The sequence below is a fragment of the Sorex araneus genome, chromosome 2 (assembly GCF_027595985.1).
Source record: "Sorex araneus isolate mSorAra2 chromosome 2, mSorAra2.pri, whole genome shotgun sequence".
Lineage (NCBI taxonomy): Eukaryota > Metazoa > Chordata > Mammalia > Eulipotyphla > Soricidae > Sorex > Sorex araneus.
Genome location: NC_073303.1, coordinates 114,211,896 through 114,236,438, shown reverse-complemented (window position 1 = coordinate 114,236,438; position 24,543 = coordinate 114,211,896). Strand labels below are relative to the sequence as shown.

At 36.3% G+C, this 24,543-nt stretch overlaps 1 pseudogene; it reads right to left on the bottom strand.

Annotated features, from left to right (window-relative positions):
• Positions 1-21,138: 21,138 nt before the first annotated feature.
• On the bottom strand, positions 21,139-24,093 carry LOC101540997 (40S ribosomal protein SA-like; annotated as a pseudogene).
• Positions 24,094-24,543: the final 450 nt, after the last annotated feature.

Sequence of the window (24,543 nt, the reverse complement as noted above, 5' to 3'; positions counted from 1 at the left end):
ATGGCCAACATCCAGAGACTATAAAACAAAGCTCCTGGATGCAACCTCTTATATCCTAGTTCTCCCTGTCAGAGAACCTGGCAAGGTACCAAGAGCATCCTGCCCACATGGCAGAGCCTGGCAAGCTCTCCATGGCATATTTGATATGCCAAATACAGTAACAATGATCAGTATCATTCCCCTGACCCTGAAAGAGCCTCCAATGCGGCACCATTGGGAAAAACAAGTAAAAAGAGGCTGCTAAAATCTCATTGCTAGGACAGATGAAGACATTACTGGTGTCCGCTAGAGCAAATCAATGATCAATGGGATGACAGTGACACAGTGATCTATCTATATATACACATATATAGATACATATGTATACACACATATATATATGCAAGCACACAGATCTCAACCTTTAACAACATGTTATTAATCTCTTATACAAGGTTTTAGTGGCTGCAGAGGAAAGGTACAACAATCTTCACACACTTTCCTCTAAGGAAATTTTTGTTGATCATTTTTAGTGGATCATTCATTAAAAGCAATATAAAATAAATAATTTAGGTCCTGCTTAGGGGGCAGGCTTTGGGTATTGGGGTGGAAAAATTTGAAATACGGTTGTGGAAAGGTATAGTGTTCGTGGGATTTGTGTTGGAATATTGAACATCATAAATTATTGTGAAGAACTTTATAAAGATAGAATAAAATTTAAAAGAAACAAAATATAAATCATGGTGCTTTACTGTTACCATAACCTTGATTTTTAGGGAACCACCAAACCTAAGAAGATTCAGTTCTTACACCTGAAAATTAAGTGGAGTTGGTGACACTGTTTTGCCCCTAGGAATTATAAAAAATCTCTGAGCTGAGAGATTCTAGAGAAATCATTATTAATGCTTTCACATGCCAAGAATTAAATAAGAGCATTTATATAATAGATATTCAAAGATCTGGTAAGATGGTATAATGAGGTACTCAGGTTCTAAAGAAAATAAATATTAAAAAGTGGCCCAAGTTCTCATGAATCATCTGTGAAGTAATTATTTTAAAGCTTCATATTGCACAATTCTACATTTATTCCATATACTCCAAGAGTTTGAGGTAGTTATTCCCTGAAAGTCTTAGGGCTTTTAAAATTGGCTAAAATAAGGACCAGAGTGATTCTACAGAGGGTCAAGGTACATGCTTGCATTAGGACAACCCTAAGAATAGAGCCAGAATAAGCTCTGAACATCACTGAGTGTGGCCTCAAAATTGGTGGTAAAGAATGGGCACTGATGGAGGGATGGGTATTCGATCATTGTGTGAAAGTTTGTAAGTCTGTAACTGTACCTCACGGTGATTGATTAAAAATATATAATAAAATATATTCTCCCAGAAAAAAAATCAAATAAATTAATAAGCAAAGATGTCTAAAATAATGTCCTTCTCTTTATCTTTTGATACTTTAAATATATACTTTTAATTTCAGTAGTTTTCATATAAAATGCATTCGTAAAGCATTTTATATGGATGTATTATCAACAAGATTCCTAGCATTGTGTTAGAGAGTATAAGGCTTAGGTGTTTACCTTGTTTCCTGAAGACCCCGGTTAGATTTCAGGCACCTGTCCCAGACGCTGTCCCCCTTTTCTCCAAATAAGTACTTCAAATAGTTTCATCGTTATTTTCCCAAAGACTATATTGTAATGCTTAGTAATAGGCAGATAACTCAGGGTTGGAGAGATAGTAGGAAACAGAATCAGTAATAGACCATAATCAGAGTGTGGTCTGACAGAGTCCCTCCAAAATATGTTTTTGAGGATCTAATAAATTGATGTCTTTTATATGTGACTGTAAACCTTTCCACCTTATTTGCACGTAAAATGTAATACTTGAAATGTTTGCTGTATTTAAATTTAAACTGGTACTAAAAACAAGTAATTATTTTGTGTCTTCTTTTTTTTTTTTCTTTTTGGGTCACACCCGGCGATGCTCAGGGGTTACTCCTGGCTCTGCACTCAGGAATTACCCATGGCGGTGCTCAGGGGATCATATTGGGTGCTGGGAATCGAACCCGGGTCGGCCACGTGCAAGGCAAATGCCCTACCCGCTGTGCTATCGCTCCAGCTCCCAATTATTTTATGTTTTAATCCAGGCCCTGGCCACCTCAAGCAATCCTCAGTCATGAGAGGATAAAAAACACCGGAAAATGCTGAAAGTCTATTTCCAGCTCTCATTTTTTTTTTCTTTTTGGGGTCGCACTTGGGTTACTCCTGGCTCATGCACTCAGGAATTATTCCTGGCGATGCTTGGGGGACCATATGGGATGCTGGAAATCAAACGCTGGTCGGCTAAGTGCAAGGCAAACGACCTACTACTGTGCTGTTTCTACAGCTCCTCAGTGCCGGGAACCAATGACTAGGAACGGCCAGAAACCAATGCCTGAGAATGGCCAGAAACCTATGCCTGGGAACCAATAAGTCAGTACAAACTGACCTGTATCTAAGGAAGAACCTCTTCTTGGGGAAGGTTGCAAAACAATGCCCAGGGGAACTGCCATCAGGGCCCACATCCAGTTTCATTAAATGTTTGCATTCTTTGCTATTCTCTTATTCTGCTCACTCCCTCATATAATCAATTATAAAAAACTAGCTTATGAGAAATAAAGTTGGAGCTTGCTCCCATTCTTGTGTCTGCCTCTTTCTTCTTGTGTCTGTCTCCTTTCACTCGCCCACCCTCTCCCGGCTACCCAAGTTGACCAAGTCCCGTGGGATGGGACACCTCAGCTCTGATCTTGAAGATAGTAACTGCAAGTTCTTGGGAAGTAATACAGTGTCTGGAATTGAACCCAGGCCTCCTATATGCAAAGCAAGAACTCATTCCATTAGAGCATTTCTCCAGGCCAGACTCTTATATTTTTTTCAAATAAAAATATTTTATCTAGGTAATCCTGTGTTTTTACCTAGATAAAATATTAAGCTGGAGCACAGAGGTTGGGCATTCAGCTTTCACGCCACCGACCCGAGTTCGATTCCTCCACCCCCTTGGAGAGCCCGGCAAGCTACCAAGAGTATGGAGCCTGCACGGCAGAGCCTGATAAGCTACCCTCGCATATTGGATATGACAAAAACAGTAACAATAAGTCTCTCAATGAGAGACGCTACTGGTGTCTGCTCGAACAAATCAATGAGCAATGGGATGACAGTGACAATGATCTAGGTAATCCTTTGTTTTATTTTCCAAAACCTTGATCTGCAATTAATAATGCAAATGATTTATTATAGCCATGTAAGACTGTTGGGTTATCAACTTTCATAAAAATATTTTTATGCAAACTTTATGATTCAGTATATATGAATACTTCAGACTATGCTATTCTCATTCACGCTTTGCTTTGGTCTACCATAACATTACCAGTTTTGCTAGGTGTTTCACTTGTTCCATTGGAATTGATTTTTCACTTTTGCAGCACTCAATTTATGCCAATATTTAATGCTTTGAAACCAATGTTTTAAGATACGCAGATAAAATCTTTTTCTCATCATTGTCTCTACTTATTATTTTTGCAATGAATTTAAGAAATCACTTCCAAAATTACTGCTAGATGTAAAAAAAAGGGTAAAGAAAAACCAACACAGTAGAAAGACGCACAAAAAAGAATAATAGTACAACAATATGTTTTCTCACAAAAAACATATCACGAAGAGCACTGATGAAAATAGCAATAGTACCAATGCATAATAAAAAGGAAAAACAGAGAAGGTCAAAGACACAGCTTGCTTTCATTCTTGGCTGGTAATTTTCCATTAGTCTTCCCCACACACCATTGCCTTCAAGGTACTTAGGAGTTGGCATATTCAAGATATTGTAGTCAGTCATACATTTTGGAAAATACTTTGCTATGCTTTGAATGAGGAAATTGATTGCCCTTTGGCTCATAAGGTGAACTTCCTGATAACATTCACCCATTTGTTTGACAAATATTTATGTGCCTATTCTTATGCTGGGGCCACAACTTTGAATTGCAGTTTCTGTTCTAATACAGATTTCTGCAGTGAATTGATTGGTTTTCCACTGTTCTTGCTTTATCTTAACCCTATATAGCTAACACCAGCATCCATGAGACTATTGTTTGCCCAGAGAAAGTGTGGGTGCTACCAGTATACAGGAATTTATGCTTTCCTATCTTAAAACTTTTTCTTGCTGGAAGAGGTGATGTTTGCTTGTCAGTTTTCATGCCTGTGAAGTTATTAGTGTGGTCATTAAATTTTAGTGGATCTTGTTTATTACACAGGAAGCTTGTTACTAATGCAAATTTTCAGAATAATGTCAGATTATAAAGTTTGAATACATCTGGTAAATTATTTCTGGCTTTAAGCATCATTTATGATTTTTCTTCTTTATGGGTCGGGGGCATTTTTATCTTACAATTCATTGTTTGGTTATATTACTGTAAGGTTTTCTTTTTTTGTTTTTATAAAACTTTTGCTCCGCATTAATTTTGAAGCTCTTCAAAATTGCCTAAAAGAAATGTTAAACAAATACTATCTTGATTATGCAAAATATATGGTTGGGGTAGCTAGAAAAGAGTGAAATGAGAAAAAAAATACAGAGAAAAATCTAAGTGTTATGGTTGTAAGTAGGACAGTGGGAAAGCCAAAAAAAGTTTCTTTCTTTTTTTTTTTTTTTTTCAAAAATGAACCTGCAAAGTCATGTCAAGTACAACGGATTTGGAATGTCAGCACCCTGATTAACCCAGGTTGTCTGAATTGTAATCTCTGAAAAGTGACTTTTCCTTTCCTTTTGAATTGCTGGCTTTTTGTCTATGAATAAAGTGCTCCAAGTTTGGTGTGACCTGACAAATTTTTCTCTGTGCTCATACATATATTCAGGTCAACTATCAATACTATGGAAATCTCCAGTTTATGCGGAGCACCAACTATTCTTTATTTAAAAAAATAAAAGAAGAGAAAAATACAAGAACGGATTTCCACATCGAACTTTCTGTATTTCTTCCCAAGACAGGGATTTCTCAGTACTCTCTAACCTTGATAGGGTCAAAAGTCATTGATCATGTGCTATTGAAGTTTTAACAAAGGGAGAGGAATGTATTTTGTAATTTAGATAGAAAAATTCCTGTTACACGGTTTGATTGGTGTGTGTGTGTGTGTGTGTGTGTGTGTGTGTGTGTGTGTGTGTGTGTGTGTGTTTGGGGGCAGGGGCATGGGACCATACATTTAACTAATTAAGGAGTACTCATAGCAGTGTGGAAGGAAGTGCTAAGCTGAAAGTGCTTAGGGGAAAGAGGACCTTATGGTCTTGAGGATTAATCCAGGCCCCTTGCATTCAGAGCAGGTATTCTGTCCTTTGAGCCAGTTCTCCAGCCCCCAGAGTTATTCATATAAAGCTCACTCACCGTCCCCACATTATGATCACTGTAGCACTGTAGCACTGTTGTCCATTGTTCATCAATTTGCTCAAGCGGGCACCAGTAACGTCTCCACTGTGAGACTTGTTACTGTTTTTGGCATATCGAATACGCCACGGGAAGATTGCCAGGCTCTGCTGTGTGGGTAGGATACTCTCAGTAGCTTGCCGGGCTGTCCAAGAGGGACAGAGGAATCGAACCGGGTCAGCCACGTGCAAGGCAAAAGCCCTACCCGCTGTGCTTCGCTCCAGTATATGTTATGATCACATGATGAAAAATCTAACAGGTAAAATAGAAGTCACAATGTTCATTTCAGAATAAGCTCAGATACAAAACAATAAATATGCCCACCTAAGAATATACAGAACACTCAATTTGTTAAACTGTCCAAAAATATATTCTCAAACGAGAGTCTTCTAAAAATATTCCCAAACCGAGAATATGTTAAACTCTATATTGAGGGTTCTATATATTCTGAAATTTCTGAATACATTTAAATAGTTTTTTCTCTGTATTGATTCTAATGTAAAGAGACCATTTACCTAAGTTTCCTAAGGAATTGTCATTGTGGAACTAAGAATGAAAGGGGAAGAATGATAAGACAGTGGATGGGGTCCTTGCCTTGCACGAGGTTGACCCGGATTCAATTCCAAGCATGACATAAACTCCTCCAATTGATCCCTGAGTTCAGAACCAGAATTTAGCCCTGGCACTCAAAACCAAAAGCCCAAAACTTAAAAGAAACTAAGAATGAAGAAGAAATTTACCACAATTTCTACTACTCCTCAAGAATTTTTACAAGTTATTTTTGTGAAATTTATGTCTTGCTGGCAATTCATCATATTCAAATCGGTTTAAGTTATCCAAATTGCCTTTTTTAGAATGTTCTCTTCTAAGAGATAGTAATCCGGGAAACAATTCAGCTTGTTTCAATCTCTAAATCAGTTCTATCTCAGCAGTTCTCAATTTATACTGCAAAAAAGCAAAGAGAAATGGACTTAACTGAAGCATGAGTTATGTAGGTTAGATAGAAAGAAGTTCCAGAGACCAGGATTTTCTAACACAAGAAAAAAATTACAAATAGGTGTTATATAACCTTTCCACAATTGAAATGGTAAACATATATAATTTACATATTTCAGTTATGGATCTAGGATTTTCTCTACTGAACGGAAATGGTCTTGAATAAGCCTCAAAGCACTATGTGGTTCTAAAATTTTTATAAATTCTTGTTCTGCATTTAGAAAAATGAATTTTTCCCATTACACTTTCTAATTGTTTTTTTCACGTATGGCTTAATAGAAATTACTGAGTTTTCTAGCTAACGATACTTAGGCTGGGAAAGTATGCAATATTATTTCTAATATTTGTACTATATTTGGATAATTGATTTCATTTTTCAAAAGAACCACTTAAATGTTGGCATCACTAATGTGTTTCATAACTGATCATAAAAACATATCATTTGTGTTTTTGGTCTCAAGTGCAATGCACATGAGGCAGAAATGCTCTATTGTGATTCTTCTATGTACTATATTAATATTTTACATGATTCTATTTAATAATTGCTTTAATATCACAATTTGAATTTTAAATAAATATAGCACACATATATATTAAAGATATTTACCCTGCTCAATTATATTTTGTTTAGAAATTTGGCACCTTCTGAGATTTAAAGATTTACAATAAAGAGTGCAAGACAAGATGATCTTTAAAAAACCCATTTAAGCTCTATGATACTCTGATTATCTGAAAGTACTGGCAGAATCAGGAACTATGTAAAGAGAACTAAAGATTTATTTTTCTCTTGCTTTGTTTCTGCAGTGAATTTATGACTTCATATTTGGACCTTAACAGTAAAAGCAAATTCTAAAAGTTGAAATTATTAATTTCCTACTCTGTTCATAATGTACTTGAGTTTATTGATTATATAATTATAATAAAATTTCTGGCTTAATATTTAATCAAATCATCTATTGCAAATAATTTATTGTGATGTTCCTTTTCCTTTTGGAATTTTAAGAGTATTAGCATTTTCCCCAAAGTTACTATTCAAAGAAGAGCTAAATTACCCTAAAGTAATAATGAATCAAATACTTTATAATTTAAAAATAGAGTAGCCTAAAGTTTTTAATGTTAAGGAATATCTCCATAATTAACTCATATGATGTACTGCCTTTATTAATTAGACATGGAGTCAAATGAAAGTATTAAAAATATGAGTGTGGAAACAGACACAGACACACACACACACGCACCCTCACATTCATAGTCTATTATTAACATAGTAGTAAGAGCTTTTATTTTATTTATTTATTTTGCTTTTTGGGTCACATCCAGCGATACTCAGGGGTTACTCCTGGCTTTGCACTCAGGAATTGCTCCTGGCAGTGCTTGGGGGACCATATGGGATGCCGCGGATGGAACCCGGGTCGGCCGCGTGCAAGGCAAACGCCCTACCCGCCGTGCTATCGCTCCGGCCCCAGTAGTAAGAGCTTTTAATGATACCAAATGACTTCTTGGAGTTTTGGTAGTATTCATAGTTTTATTATTTTAAACTTATGAATTAATTTGCAAAGTTATCAATCTATATTTTAATAATATGGCATTTGAGGATAGCCATATATTGATGGTGTTGTTGTCAGAATAACACATCGGAAGCAATTAATCAGTTCTAGGTACTAGGTATTACTAGGACAGGAAGATGATGTTGCAGAGTTTTTTGTCTTGAAATATATTATTTGTAAGACAAATAAGGTAGTAAGATTTGCTCAGATAAAATATACTAGGAAAATTACTATTGTAATGATACAATCTGCTTATTAACAGGGCCCCCCAAAGAATGTGCTAAAGCTGATGTAAGATTTATGTGTTCAAAGGGAGGGTACTGTAGAATATCCACTGGGGCAAAATAAAATGGATGTGGTAAAACACTATGTTGAAGATATGAGGAGAGTCTGGTACTATGATATTATCATTAGATTTAATGTGTTACATTTCCACTCTAGAACAGATTATGAATTCCTCTCATTTTATTATATATACTTATTAATTTTTCTTTCTTTTTTGGTATATGTAGGTAAACTATGACACGCAATGCCCGTAGATCACTCTTGTGGCAGTCTATATGTGGTACCAGTGACTGAGCCTGGTTGTTGAATTTTCTTTTCCGTAGATTACATTATATCAGGAAAATTGATCAGATCATTGAGGTTGAGCATATTGAGATATTTTACCTAGAATATTTGTATTAGTTCAAAGGAACTAAGTAAAATATATTAGAGCTGACAAAAATGTGGAATATTCCTGTTGCTGTCATCGTTTAACTGGATCACAAACAACTCTTTCTCCTAGCACACATGCCCGCTAGAGATGGGGCAAACTTTTTTGTGTGTTGATGAAACTTTGGACAACGAAAATCATCATTTGCAGACTGTGAGTCTATATGGACCTAGGCAGAATCTTCTTGTATGAATGTAGATTTCCACCCCCACAAAAAAAAAAAAACCTTGTGGAAGAAAATTAAAAAAAGAGTACTACTATAAATATTAACAGTTGAACTTTAGCTTTGAACTCAACAGGTTTTAAAAAGATACATCAAGGAACTCTGAGGAAGGTTAAGATGCATCAACTTAATACTGCATGTAATTTTTTCAATGCCTAATACTATAAAGAGTTTAGAAGTTATTATGCTTATTAGATCTCCATATAGATATAAATTTATAGGAATGCTTTAAGCAACTTGAGTAGGAGAAATATATCTACTGTAAATTCTATTTTCTTGTCTGTGGATTGTCTGCCTTCTTGCTTGTTGATGTTTTGATATAAGAAGTGGATTTTAAACTTGACAAAGGCCATTTAATAAGTTTCCTCTTAGTGGCATAAGAATGAAATAATAATGAGGTACTACCTCACATCTATTTGTATATTATTAACAAATGAAGAAAACACAGCAAGTCTCATGAAAGCTAGGGGAACAGGAATGTTTATACAGTATTGAAGTCTATAGAGCAGCATGGTACTCTATGGCACATTACAATAGTGTGCAGTTCAAATGTTCCTTAATAAAAATAGACCTGCCATCTAATATAATAATTTCACTTTGTATATAATTGAATAATTGAAATTTGGATCTTGAAGAGATATTTACTTCTGTTTATGATTACAGTGTTAGCAATGCAACAAAGGTATGGATTCAAGAGTGAAGAATGACAGTTATAGAAGCTGACAAGAGGTAACACCCTATGTGCTGTACTATCCCGACAGCCACAAATTCATGCTTTATGTAAATGTACACCTGCCCTGTGAATCAGCAATTTTAATCCTAAGACCTGGTAGAGAAAAAGCGAAGATATACTTCTAGAGGATACTATTAACAACTGTTCATCATAGCTTTTTAAAATGAAGTAAGTATTGTAAGTGTTAATCAACAACAAAATATGTAAATACATTTTATTTATACAAAGTATTGCTACTTAGAAATCTTCAGACTAGCGATAACTAGTAATTTATGTAAAACATAATCATTTCAAAGATGCTGATCTCAGCAAAGAAGACAGAGGGAAAAATCTACACAATGTTTCTGGCCACTGAAAGCCATAGTTTCTATCAATAGATTTAACTGTATATAAAATTGTAAATGGGGGCATGGGAGATAGAGTTCAGCGTTAAAATGTTTGCATTGTAACCAACTGACCCCAATCAGTCACCAACTCTGTATAGGGTCCTCAGAACACTGCCAAGTGTGATCCCAGAGCACAGAGTCAAAATAAGCACTGAGAACTCCCAGGTCTGGTCACCAAACCGAAAGTAAATAAATAGATGAAACGATAAAAACAAAAATGCAAACAATACTATGCTATTTTCCAAACTTCAGGAATGTATATATCATATTATCTGGAGGAAGTTTTTAGCAAAAACATGAGAGAATCTTCTAGGGTAATGATTTGACTTTACATCTTTACTACATGGGCATAAACAGTTGTTAATATGCATTGCCTCTAACCTGAACTTTTTAAACTTTTGTTTACTTTCAATTTATAGGGAAGAGCCATCTCAGAATGTTTGGCCCGGTGGTGGAGGTCCCTGTTGCTCAATGTATAGTGCTCAGAGCTATTGGTCCTTGGAAGCCTGGAGGGCCACACCTGTCAGGGCTTGAGGATCATGCACTGCAGGGCATCAGACTTGAGGTCTCACACATGTGTGCATATGTTCTGCCACCTGGGCTACTGCAGACCCCAATATTTGTGTTTTTCTTATATATTAATAAAACATGCTCATGTATAAGAGCTCTTTTTATTTTTTTTCTTATTTTTTTTTAAATTTATTTTATTGAATCACCAAGTGGAAAGTTACAAAGTTCTCAGGCTTATATCTCAGTTACACAATGTTCAAACACCCATCCCTTCACCAGTGCCCATAGTCTACCACCAATAAAAACAAAAACAAAAGCAAAAACAAAACAAACAAACAAAAAAAGTATACATCCCACCCCTCACCCCCCAACCCACCCCGTACGTGAGTGATAATTTCACTTCCCTTTCTCTTCACCTTGATTACATTCCAGATTTCAACACATAACTCACTATTGTTGTTAGAGTTTCAAAACAGACTCACTATTTTTGTTGGAATTTATCCCCTAAGAATACAGCTCTATTAACAGGGAAACATTTGATAATAAGTTTCCACTGATGAGAATGAAGAGATAAAATGTCTTTACAATTTCTGTATTATAGTAATTAAGTCCGAGAAGATTTAAGTTTGAAAATGAATCATTTCCCTTCCTGGAACAGCATGTAGCCAAAGTTAGTTCACAGCCTCCATACATGGGTGCAAGCACTTGCTGGAACCCCAATTCCTAAAGCTGTCTCTGGTTCCCGCTCGTTCCACATCCACCGGCTCTGCAGAGGCATGGGCACCCGGGCCGAAAACCCGACCTGCCGGAGCCGAGCACCGGCCCCAGCTGGAAGAGCTCTTTTTAGTGTAAAATTATTGGATGGGGGATTTTATGAATGCCCAGTAGTACTCAGGGCTTGCTCCTGACTCTATTCTGAGAGATCACTCTGAGTAGTGTGCAAGGAACCATATATGATTCTGGGGATCAAACCAGAGTCTACCATATGCAAGGCAAATGCATTAACCCCAATATTAGCTCTCCAGCTTCCAAGTATGAAAGAATTTTCATATTTAATTTCATCTATAACATCTCAGGGGATTTTTGAAAAATATGGAAGTAGACATAGTTATGTTTTATAAACTAAAAAAGAAACACTGAATTTTCTAATTACTCGAGTGGCATAGAAAGCCAATTATACAGGCACTCTAACTTCTTGTATGTTAGAGTCTCCAATATACCACACGAGCACTTCAGATTAATTCCAGTAGAATATCTGAGGGCATCTCCCTGGATAAATCAAAACAGAGGCAATTAAAGCATAGGTGCTAAAGTCACACTGCCTTCCTTTCAAACCTGGCTACATTGCTTATTAGCTACATGATCTGGAAAAATCATTTAAGTTTTCAAATTCTTGATTTCTTCCTTTCCAGAAAGAAATAATGCTGTGGATTTATAATTTAATTGCTGTGAAGATAAAGTATGGATTATTAGTAAAAGTTAATAAATTGTGTTTCTCTATCCTGTAAGTGCTCATTATATTTTCTAATTCTGTCATCATCAGCACATCATCATCATCATCATCATCATCATGACTTATGATAATTATCTTGTTGAAATTATGACATGTTAGCATGATATGCTTAATTAACTAGCAATATAATAATTTTGTAAAGGTATATTTATAGAGTAGGTGGTGTAATATATCAGACTAAGACAGGCACTAAATTGAAATCCATTGTTACTTTTAGATACTGAATCCAGGGATCAATGAGAGGTGGTAGAAATTGTCAAGTATATTTTTTTCTGTTACCTATTTTTGTGCAAATGACCAGCAAAATTCTGTTCATTCACCCTCATAGACAGACCTGTTAGTGCTCTCATAGCACACATCCTGCAATATCATGAGTAGAGGAATCTGACTTGTTTTTGTCTAGATCACAGATATAACCTTAGGTCAAGCTGCCTGTAAAAGAAGTTTTTGACCTCCAAGGTCTTGAAAAAGGCGTTGTAGGTATCTGTGTGGTCATGGGGTTTTCACTTTCATTTGTGTGACTTACATTGACTATACCTTGTCTTTTGCACATTATAAAGGAATTCTGCCAGAACTACATATACGTTTAGTTATATTAAATAGTAGATTATATATATGTTATAAAACTAAAATCTTAAGTTTTAGAACACCACTAGATGAGATCACTGAGTGTAAAGCCCAGAGTAAGCCCCAAGCACCACCATTAAAGAGCAAAATCAATATATTTTCTCATGTTAATTTTATATACACGTTTCTCTTTAGAGAAGATATATTCATAAAGCATGTTTATTTTATATGATTGAATTTTTGTTTTTGTTTTTGATTTGGGGTTGCACCCAGCATGCTTAGAGTTTATTCTTTCTCTGAGCTTAGAATGTCTACTGGTAGTATTCACTCAGGGCACCATTTCTATTTCTGGGGGTAACACAGAGTAAGCAAGACAATGCCCTATTCACAGTCATATCTCTCCAGTCCTTAAGATTGAGTTTTAAGAGTTACTTGTATATTTTAGATAAATTCCTTTACCAGATATACATATAAAATAATTTTCTCCCTGTCTTTGGCTTATATTTTATTTTCCTAAATAGTGTCATGGACTGAAGCAATAGCACAGCAGGTAGGGCATTTGCCTTGCATGGGGCCAACACAGGTTCGATTTCTCAGTCCCTCTTGAAGAGCCGGCAAGCTACCGAGAGTATCCCCTCTGCATGGCAGAGCCTGGCAAGCTACCAGTGGTGTATTCGATATGCCAAAAACAGTAATGACAGATCTCACAATGGAGACATTACTGGTGCCCGCTCAAGCAAATCAATGAACAACTGATGACAGTGCTACAGTGCTAAATAGTGTCATAGACTTCATGAAAATTTGACTACAGAAAATCAATGGTCATTTCTATTTTTCTCCTTTATTTACTCTTCTAGAAGTTTTGTAATCTTGTGTTTTACACTTATGTCTGTGCCCCCTTTTATAATAAATTTCTTTGGTTTATTTTGTTTGTTTGTTTTGGTTTTTGTTCGGGTTTTGGGACCACACCTGGCAGTGCTCTGAGTTTATTTCCAGCAGTGATCTTAGGGGTCACTCCTGTAGAGCTTGGGAATTATCTGATTTTCCTGGCATTGAATCGCAGTCATCCCCATGCAAGGTAAGACCCTTACCCACTGTGCGATCACTCCAACCCCTGAATAAGTTATTGTGATAGTTAAAACACCGTCTGTTTACTTTTGGATTTGGATGTCAAGTTGCTCCAGTACCATCTCTTGCCAAAACTCTTCTATCTCTATTGAATTCCTTTCACAAATCAGTCAAAATAAGGCAGACTTCTGTTGTATTTCTTGGTTCTCTAATTTGTTCCATTGATCTGCCACTTTTTACACCAGGTCATGCTGCCTTGACTACTGTGCCTTTTATAAAACTCTTGAAATTTCAGTGTGAGTGCTGACAACTTATTCTCTTTTAAGTTTTATTTTAGAAAGTTTTCTTTTCTTTTTTTCTTGTAGTTTTGTTGTGATGGTGATTGGTTCTCATGTCCACTTGATTCCATGCTAACACATTTTATTTTGAGTCTTGATTTTCATACTCGGTTGGGACCGCTGCTGGAGGTCAGACATTTTACTTATAGTGCTTGCACAAACTTTCACTACAGTGCTCTATGGGGACTGAACACTTGATGCAGTGCTCTCATACCTTTGGTTTTGTGGTGCTTTCGGTGGCTTGCACATTTGGTTGAGATTTTACACACATAGTTTTATTGCACTGGATATAACTCACTTTGTTGTGCTTTGAGGTATCCCAAATAACAGTGATGGTGAGATTACGCTCACAGACAGGGTTGTGACAAGGATAGAAGCCGTCATTTGAGCCTGCATGGCTGGTTCTCTGCCATTGAGCTTTCCCTGGGTTACCAAATTTGTTCATTTACTTCAGTGTAGTTCTCTACTATTAATATTTTTCTTCTTCCATATCATACTTATATATAATTAATGCCATTTTTAAACAATTTGGTGGGGTTTTATTGAGATTTCTCTGAATCTGTGAATCATGTAGGAAACAATTGATATCTTACCAATATTGAGTTCTCCATATATTGAACATGGAAATCTATATTTCATATATTTTGGCATTCAATAAATTGTTCCTCTGTTATTCCACACTTGTAGAACTTTCCTCATGCATGTTCTTTTTGGAGTGCTTGACAAATAGTTCCTTATCTTATCACGTTCCCTTTAACCATTATCTTATTTTATTCCATACAAATAGAATAATTCAATTCAAATGTAGTGGATAGGATACAGATAACTGAATGACCCAGGGAAACTTGGAGAAATATTCTCAACATATTTTTCCTTTATTTAAACAACATTTCTCCTAATATTTTTCTTGTACGTTTCTAAAGGCTTCATCCAGGGCATCACCTAGACTCAATTCATCAAAGGTCAGCATTTTCTATTTCAATAATTTCCCAGAGTTCCATGCCCATACATTCATAACTTCCAAGTTTGTTTACTATAAACAAATGATACTTCACATAAGCCATGCTAAAAGTATTTCATGCTAATGCTTTCCTTTTACTTCACTGTTTGTGACTATCACAAAGAAGATAGTTGACCTTATTTCTTTTCCTCTCTCCCCAAAGAAGGCAGTTCAGAAAAAAAATTAGCTTCTAACTCTTTCCTTAACTAAATTATGTTTATGGGAAGTCATTGGAAATTGGGAAAATGAAGAGGAAAAACGCAGGAAAAGCCTTCTGAGAAAAACAGAGGCTTTTAAGAATGCAATGAATGAGAATCTTCTGACAGAACGTTAGTTTATTATTCATATCTTATTTGCATATATTTTTATCTACAAAAAACTTTTCTACATTTACTATTTGATACTATTAATCACTTATTAATTCATTTTTAGCATTTGGGCCACATCTTTTGATGCTTGGGAGCATCAGTGACACTCTAGGGACTGATACTGAACCCCCGACTTTGGCTTTAAAACATGTGTTTTAACTCTTCAAGCTACACTGTTGGCTCTATAATCACTTCTTAATGATCCAAGAGATGACTTTCATTTTTCAAGGATTATTTATTAGGCATGACACAAGAAACTTATTTTAAGCTTTAGGTTAAGATGTGCATATTTTCTATTTTCCAATGGTTATCTGAACTCAGTGCTGGAATGATAGCACAGCGGTTGGGCGTTCGCCTTTCACGCGGCCGACGGGAGTTTGATTCCTCCGCCCCTCTCGGAGAGAGCCCGAGCCCCGCAAGCTACCGAGAGTATCAAGCCCAGGCGGCAGAGCCTGGCAAGCTACCTGTGCGTATTGGATGTGCCAAAAACAGTAACAATAAGTCTCAATGAGAGACTTATTGTTACTGTGTGCCCACTCGAACAAATCGATGAGCAATGGGATGACAATGACAGTGATCTGAACTCAGTATTTTGTGACTTATAAACCAAACCTAGGTATTATTTTGTTATTTCACCAATGGGATGGTATTTTAACACCTTCAATGCAGGATTATATTAGGGACTAAAAATAATGTAAAAAACTCAAAGAAGAAAGTAAGCATGTGACATGCATGGCTGTTATAATTATCTGTCATATTTTCTATTATCTGTGTGAAATATTGAAATAAAATAAAATTTAGTGCTTGTTCTAGATACAGCCACCTTTAAAAAGTTATTTTCTAAAATTATTCTCCCTAATTATTCCTTCTTTTAAAATATTCTCAGTTAATAATAGTAAAAGAACTAGATCAGTATAACAGAAGAAATGGCCAATCAGAGGAACAAAGTATTACATATAGAGACCTTAATCAATTCGTTGTCACTGGAAAGATATACTAGCTGTTTTTGAGTTTTAAAATTAATAGTCTTTTATCTGCATATAGAAGCTAGGAATTCATTTGATCACATAGAAGATAGGGATATAACTGTTATCTTTAATCTTTTAGAATATAAGATTGAGCAAACTTTGAAAATTAAAAACAAAAAGAAAATAGAAGAATTTGCAATAAGGTATTATAAATAGACATTATTTAGAAAGATAATTATGAAGTTCTATCAATAGAGAAATTCAAGTTTAGAATACCTGAGGCTCACATTTATTTCCATGGGGTGCATCCTCATAATATTCAAGTGTTTTTGGCAATGGTTTCTCAGTTCTACATATATTCAAGTAAAAAGAGATGATATTTAGATATCTAAATAAACCAATTAAATTCTAATACCTGAGAGCAAAATCTGAGTTTGAAAATTTTTAGTGCCAACCAAGTGATTACGATGAATAGAGAACCAAGGAGCTAGTGGAATGTTAACTCAGAAATAAACTATAGTTCTGAAATAAAATTTGGTAATTTGGTTAAATTGCCATCTCCATAAGAAATGGTTTTAGCACTGAAATAATATATTATTGAAGAATAAATATATAAATTATTGTTTAATGGCCTATCCTTTCTCTTTCTATATAACTTTTAATGTCATTAGCTATACTGGAAGGCATGTGGCTATTTTATGGAATAAAATTTAACAAAAAAATTATTTATTTATTTGTTGATTTCCAGGTAGAGCCTACCCCTTCTTATTTACCCTGGTCTGTTCAGCCTTGTGTCGGTCAGAGATTAACTGTAGCTTTTGGTGTCTATAAAGATTTATTTATGGGTTTCTGAAGCAAGACCGATATATGATTCTGTATAGCCTAACCGGAGGTGATTTGTGGGCATAACTCCCACATACCTAACTTTTGGGCACTTAGTTTCTTGGGAAACTTGACCCCGAGGTGTTGGGGTCCGGTCAGAGGTATAGTGGCAATTTGGGGGTATCAGGAAGCCTGAAGTCACCATCAAGCTGATGCACTCACTCCATGGGGACAGGTTGAACTGCTGGTGGCATCACACCCTTCAATAATTTTACCTTAAAGGCATTTTATTCCCTATTTGTCTAACTCTATAAGTGATATGATTATGCTAGTAAGAGTGCTTGGATACTATAGTGGAAATACCCTTACCTTCAGGTTTGTAATCTCTAAAGCTCTGGATCTGTCTACATTGTCAGCACATATCACAATAACCAAGTCACATATTTCTAGGAAGGACAATTACAATATTAATTTTCACTTAGTAGAAACTTTCCACATGGGACCAAAATTGTGTTTATGAAACTCAGAATAAAAATGCAAAAGAAAGAGTGACCCAATAAAGAGAAGAAAGGAAAGAAATTATTAATAAACTTTAAAGTTGTAGGAGAAAGGTATGTGAGAGATGAAGATAAATTAGGAGAAAACTGCTTCTTAAGTCTGAGTGGTCTTGAAATGTGATTTTTTAAAAGCAAAGTATTTTATCATTTGAATTACAAATGAAGTTTTGACAAAATTGGACTGATGGAGATAATTATTATTTCTCAAAGCTAAGAAAATTGCTTCATTTTATTCCAAAGGAAAAATGTACCAGGTGGCAAATGCAACACAAGTCTGAATCTTTCCCTTATGTTCAAATTCATGTAGGTTAACATTGGAGGGGCACTGTGCCGAGATCTTTTGGGTTCTTTGATTTTAATCTTACAGCATCTATCTTCAAGAAATTTAAAATATTTAGGAAACAGATAAAAATTGACTGAATCTGGTATGTGATACCATCTACAATACACACAGTAACACATTAATATTTACCAGCCTGATATTGATGCAACTTCTTACAGAAAGAATTCAATAAATTGAGATTTAGTGTATTGTGAAGCTGAGCCTTTTCATGTTAAATCTATGCTTCTGAAAAGGTGATATTCTAATTGCATTTTCTAAAGCTTTGTTTCTACTTTTAACTTTTTTGCAAGTCAATCCCCAAACATGACAATCACCTTTTCTAAATGTTAAAATTTTGCATTAAGAAAGCATGAGGATTTTAAAATATTCTAGCAGATTTTTTATATATAACATAAGAGAAGCTCATTTTTTATAATGCCTATTAGAATCCTACAATATTATGCAAGTTTCGAGCTTAAAGGCAAGCACAAGCAGGCTGTTCTACTCTTACTTAAAAGGGATACTTTTAAAATAAACAAAAAATTGAATGGCTCCAGAATGAAATATAGGCTGGAAAATCTGGGCTATGATTTAAAACAAGACGAGGAAAGAATTAAAATGATTGATCATAGAGTTCTTAATGGGAGCTGGAGATAATATTATAAAAGTTGGGAGCTATTTAGAAGCCCAAGAACTGAATTCTAGGGACTTATTTGCCTAGGTCAGATTGTGTACCTAGTCCTTCGACAGGTTTAGTGAGGAAACAGTAGTTTGTAAACTTTTTACTGGTGGTGTTGGGGATCAAAACCAGGGTCACACACAAAAGACAAGCACTCATCACCTGAACTTTATTTATTCTTGGCCTTTCTAAAAGTTGAGTTAGTTTTATGGAACCATTAAAAAGAAAATAAATATTGTCTATCAAAAATTGTAAATCTGAGTTTTTTTAATATGCAGACTATTCAGAGAGTTTCAGCAACAGATTTTCTTCATGGATATATACATATATGTCATATATATTTACATATATCATATATATTTACCTTTCATTTTTCTTTTATAAAAAAGAATAACTACTTTAAAAAAGTTTTAAGAGGCTAAGATATAAAAGAGTGATAATTAGTCTGAATACCATGTATAGGAATAGCTAAGCAAAAAGAATATTCATATGATCATCACAAGAGAACATTATTGGAATTGAAACATGGATGAAATGAGGGCTATGTTTTCATAGAACTCCTGATCAGGTAAGATTGTAAGTATCTACTGAGCTACAAATCCAATTATCCTAGTTTCTAAACCCATGCTCTTTTTCAGTTGAAATATTGAGAGCACATTTGATTTCCAATTTCCATTATAATGTGTCAGGTAGAGCACTTGTATTTTTTGCAAGCCATAAATACTGTCGACAGGCCATGTGAGAATAATGCAAAATTGAAAGTTGGATTATTTTACACTTGGAAAACTTTATTTGGCTCCACATTTGCAGAATTCTCCTGTACTCCTTGACTTGAATATTCCTTTCTAAACAAAGCATTTTCTCAATTCCACTGACAATTTTTAAACATAATCTTTTATAATATAACACTCAAGCTCTTTTTAATGTTAGCAATAATTCTAGTTACTACTGATGTGGTTATTATACATTTGGCATTACTACTAAAAATTCTTAATATGATATACTTTTGTCTGTTTGGGAGACACAGTGGTAGCTGGGGTTACACCATGCTCTATGCTCAGGGCTGATTCCAGTGTACTCAAGGGACCTTGCAGTACTGAGGATAAAACCCAGGCCTCTTGCATGCAATGTGAGAACTTAGCCTGGTGAGCCATCTCTCTGTCTTTAATAATATTAATAATGTTTGCATGTATATCAGATTCAATCAATTGTTTTCCTACCATTTTTTTCCTCTCTTTACTTAAAAACTGGTATCCAAAAGTGTTCCTGAAGTAAAATACCCAGAACTATATGCTGAATTATTTTGGGTTTAATTCAATAGTAATATTCCTATTTTCCTTTTTTCAACGATCATTCTAGGGATAGGCATATAACATAGTTTTGGCCAGAATGACATTAGGATTTATATGCTTAAGGTTTAGGGCAACATTTTCTTCCCTGATAAGAGAGAGGATTAGGAACTCTTCTTACTTTTGTGGATGAGTTCAGTAAGATTATAATGCTTTAGCTGCTACACTGTATTGAGGCCAGAAGAAAAAGCAATAAATACTCAAAAAATATCTATGTTGCTAGTTATTTTGAAAAAATGACATATATGTCAGAGTAAGTTGTGGTACTGTTAACTGCAGACAAAACATTTCACTGATATGCTAAAGACATATACATTGATTTCTTTGTCATTAACAAGTGATAGATGTAGATTGTCTTTCTATAAGGAAAAATGTATTTTGTTTGTAAACTTTCGCTATTTATGAAATTCTTTGGTTTTGGTTTAAATTAAAGCATTAAAATTAATTTTAAAGTATCTAATGTGAAATTAATTGAATGATACTAAAACTGAACAGTGCATAAAAATTGAACGACACTGATAATTGGTTACTATAGTAGAACTTTTGTCGTATTTGTACAAGAATATTCCCGGTTATTTATAAGAATTTACTAATAAGTCCATACTATAGCATGTATTTCAATACAGTCCTGTTTTTAATGTATTTTTTAAAAATCTTGTAGACTGTTTTTACCATCTGAATCATATTTATGATTTTCATTAACAATGGTTTGAATTAATAGAAACATTCCTCTACTTGCTGTGACTCAAAACAATAACTCAACTGGAGGGAAGAAAAAAAAAGCAAACCTACACATATTCATTAATTCTTAATGGTGTGTAAAAACTCCCAGGGTATTCATTTTCATGATAAAAAATAAGCAATAACAACACAAGGCATTAACATCTGACTCTGGCAAAAATACTATCTCACTCCTTAGAAAACTTGATCAAGTCTCTGAAATAAAAATAACATGTTTTTTGTGTGTGTGTTTGTGTTTTTTTTTTTAAAAAAAACTCATTTATTTTCCGTCAACCTTATTTTCATTTTCCGTTTGAGTCTAGAAGAACAGCTTAAGACCACTCGGTGGTGGTTCCAACCCATTCAGTGGCCTGAGCCGTGGGCACTGCACACCAATCTTCTGCTGCAGGCTGAGTGCTCCAATCTTCAGTAGGGACCTGCTGAATGGGCACAGAGGGCACCTGCTCCCCTTCAGACCAGTCTGAAGCCTCAGGCTGAAATGCGGTAAGCTCCGGAGCTGGGGCGGTCCATTCACCCTGGAATTCCTCCTCGGTCACGGCCTTCTTGGCAGCAGCCTGCTGTTCCTTTTCTTTTTTTTTTTTTAATTTTTAAAAATTTATTTATTTTTAATTAGTGAATTACTGTGAGGGTACAGTTACAGATTTATACACTTTTGTGCTTATGCTTCCCTCATACAAAGTTCGGGAACCCATCCCTTCACCAGTGCCCATTCTCCACCACCAGTAAACCCGGCATCCCTCCCACCCTCCCCAATCCCATCTCCCCCCCACCCCACCCTGCCACTGTGGCAGGGCATTCCCTTCTGTTCTCTCTCTCTAATTAGCTGTTGTGGTTTGCAATAAAGGTGTTGAGTGGCCTCTGTGCTCAGTCTCTAGCCCTCATTCATTCAGCCCGCAACTCCCTTCCCCCGCATGGCCTTCGACTACATTATAGTTGGTGATCCCTTCTCTGAGTTGCCCTTTCCCCAGAATGTGAGGCCAGCCTCCAAACCATGGAGTCAACCTCTTGGTACTTATTTCTACAATTCTTGGGTGTTAGTCTCCCACTCTGTTATTCTATATACCACAGATGAGTGCAATCTTTCTATGTCTGTCTCTCTCTTTCTGACTCATTTCACTCAGCATGAAACTTTTCATGCCCATCCACTTAAATACAAAATTCATGACCTCCTTTTTTCTGACAGCTGCATAGTATTCCATTGTATAGATGTACCAAAGTTTCCTCAACCAGTTATCCGTTCTGGGGCATTCGGGTCTTTTCCAGATTCTGGCTATTGTAAACAGTGCTGCTATGAACATATATGTGCAGATGTCGTTTAGGCTATACTTTTTTGCCTCTCTGGGATATATTCCCATCAGTGGTATTGCTGGATCAAATGGGAGCTCAATTTCTAATTTTTTGAGAAGCGTCCATATTGTTTTCCAGAAGGGCTGAACCAGTCGGCATTCCCACCAGCAGTGTAGAAGGGTCCCTTTCTCCCCACATCCTCTCCAACAGCGGTTGCTTTTGTTCTTTTGGATGTGTGCTAGTCTCTGTGGTGTGAGGTGGTATCTCATGGTTGTTTTGATCTGCATCTCTCTGATGATTAGTGACCATGTAGAGCACTTTTTCATGTGCCTTTTGGCCATTCATATCTCTTCCTTGGGAAAGTTTCTGTTCATTTCTTCGCCCCATTTCTGATGGGGTTGGATGTTTTCTTCTTGTAGAATTCAACCAGTGCTTTATATACCATTGATATCAACCCCTTATCTGATGAGTATTGTGTAAATATCCTTTTCCATTCTGTGGATAGTCTTTGTATTCTGGTCACTGTATCTTTTGCGGTGCAGAAGCTTTTTAGTTTAATGTAGTCCCATTTGTTGATATCTGTTTTTACTAGATTGCTTAGTTCCATGTCACCTTTGAAGATACCTTTATCTTCAATATCGTGGAGGGTTTTTCCGACCTTGTCTTCAATGTACCTTATGGTTTGTGGTCTAATGTTGAGGTCTTTAATCCATTTTGATCTGACTTTTGTGCATGTTGTCAGGTCAAGGTCTAAGCCCATTTTTTTGCATGTGGTTGTCCAGTTGTGCCAGCACCATTTGTTAAAGAGGCTTTCCTTGCTCCACTTCACATCTCTTGCTCCCTTATCAAAGATTAGATGATCATACATTTGGGGTTGTGTGTAGGGATATTCCACCCTGGTCCATTGGTCTACGGCTCTGCCTTTGTTCTAGTACCATTCTATTTTATTTGTTACTGCTTTGTAGTAAAGTTTGAGGTTGGGGAGGGTGTTGCCTCCCATCGTCTTTTTCCCAAGAATTGTTTTAGCTATCCTTGGACATTTGTTGTTCCATATGAATTTTAGGATTGCTTGATCCATTTCTTTGAAGAATGTCATGGGTATCCTTATAGGGATTGCGTTGAATCTGTATAATGCTTTGGGAAGTATTGCCCTTTTGACAACATTGATTCTCCCTATCCATGAGCAGGGTATATGTTTCCACTTCCTCATGTCCTCTTTGATTTCATGGAGTAGCGTTTTGTAGTTTTCTTTGTAGAGGTCTTTTACTTCCTTGGTTAAGCTGATTCCGAGGTACTTGATTTTCTGGGGCAAGATTGTGAATGGGATTGCTTTTTTCATGTCCCTTTCCTCTCTGCTCTTCCTTTTCAATCTCTAGATCAGCCACGACTTCCCCTGGGTATTCACGGAGGGATGGTGCCGCGCATGCGCAGAACCTCCCAGGGCCAGCATCCACCCCATGAGACCCATGGAGTAAGCTCCCTGGTTGTTGCAAGGGATGGCAATGTCCACATAGCGCAGAGGAGAGTCTGTGTTACACAGAGCAATGGTAGGCAGGCTCATGTTAAGATGACTCTGTGAGGGGCTGGTGGTCAGCCCTGGGATCAGTAACCACCAGCAGTCTGGGCTCCCGGAAAGCCACCTGGATTTGGTCGGTGAAGATTGCAGGAGTGAAGCAGCCAGCGATTGCAGTGGCACCCGTGGCAGCAGCGAACTTCAGCACAGCATGCTGGCCAGTCTTCCTGGCTGAGATCACACTGACATCAGCTGGGTTTTCAATGGCAACAATGGCACGAGTTGCCAGCAGAAACTTCTCTCAGGTTCTCTTCAAATTTATGCTGTAGCTGCCATCACTTTTTCTTTTGCAACTGTACCCTTCCATCTGGAAATTCAGGTTGATGCCACCTAAGTGGGTGCCTGCTGCAAGGAATTTGAGGACATCCTCCTCCTTCACCTGCAGGACATCGAGGGCTCCGGACATTGTGAAATTTCCCTTTAGGTTAGGACGGGAATCCTGAAGAACACCATATGGATCCCTCGCTGGGCAGCGTGGAAAGCTGAAAGACGAATACTTTTATAAAATCATTTTCTTTTCTGATAATCGATATGCCACAGAATAGGTCGCATATTGTCTGGATAATCTCAAAGTTAGAAATTTGGCGACTTGACGGCTTGCACGCAGCAGGCCCAGGTTCAATCCCTGGCACCTCACAGCGTCCCCCAGGTCCCCAAGAAGTGATTCCTGAGAACAGAACCAAAAGCAAGCTCTGAGCACTGCCAGGTGTGGCCCAATGAACAAATAGAAACAACAGCAAAAAATTAAGTGATTTTACTACTTGAAAATGAATTCTAGTTTTCCTACTTCCTATATCTATTGCGAAGTCACATAACTTAAACGGCTTAAACAGTTTCTTCAATAAAGTGGGGAAAT